Here is an 811-nt window from a genome sequence, read left to right on the forward strand (position 1 = left end):
AGCAATGCACGGTCGACAAGTTTCCAAAGTTGCAGAACATTCCTCATGAGAATTTTCGGTAACTTCTGAGAATGTTCTCGAGAACGAGAATTTATCAGAATACTTAGTAATTTCGTAGTTTATACCATAATTTCGTCGAACTCAGCAAGTCAAGACGTAGTCCCGTGGTAGTGCGCTGGCTTCATATGCCGATGTTCTCAGGTTCGATCCTGACAGCGATCTTTTTGTTTTTATTTTGTTTGTTTTTTTTGTATATACATATATTAGCATGACCAAAAACAGGCATCAAGAAATAATAGTTCGGTGCCTAATTTAAAAAAGTCAGGACTAAAACTGTGAAGTCTGAAAGTCGAAATGTTCCCTGAAGTATAGTGAGAATTTAAGCAACTTATAGTGAGAATTTAGGTAACTTATCACTTATCAACAAAATAGCTAACTGTAATAGACAATATTATACCTATAATAACATATAGTTTTATATTATGCCCATTTAAACATTATTTCAAGTATATTCTCTTGTAAATTTAAATGCCGCGGGCGGGCGGGTGGTCTAGTGGTGAGGACGTTAGCCGCGTAAGCTGAAGACCCGGGTTCGATTCCCGGCTCGGCCACCAGTGGGCCCTGTCGTTTTTTCTTTCGTGTATGATATCTATTTAAATTTATAATTTATATATAGTAGTGTGACTACTTGAAAAAAGAACAAATCGAAAAATATTCAATAAAATAATTTGATTTGTTCCCTAGTTGTATATTCTCTTGTTTAAATAATAAATTGCATGTTGCGGGAATGTTCCGCGAACATTCTCAAGAA

At 35.5% G+C, this 811-nt stretch overlaps 1 non-coding gene across 1 annotated transcript; it reads left to right on the forward strand.

The window, feature by feature from the left end:
• The first annotated feature begins 539 nt into the window (after nt 1–539).
• On the forward strand, nt 540–611 carry Trnat-cgu. Its single transcript has one exon. It is a non-coding gene; the product is annotated as a tRNA-Thr (tRNA).
• Nucleotides 612–811: the final 200 nt, after the last annotated feature.

The sequence above is a fragment of the Leguminivora glycinivorella genome, chromosome 14 (assembly GCF_023078275.1).
Source record: "Leguminivora glycinivorella isolate SPB_JAAS2020 chromosome 14, LegGlyc_1.1, whole genome shotgun sequence".
Taxonomy (NCBI): domain Eukaryota; kingdom Metazoa; phylum Arthropoda; class Insecta; order Lepidoptera; family Tortricidae; genus Leguminivora; species Leguminivora glycinivorella.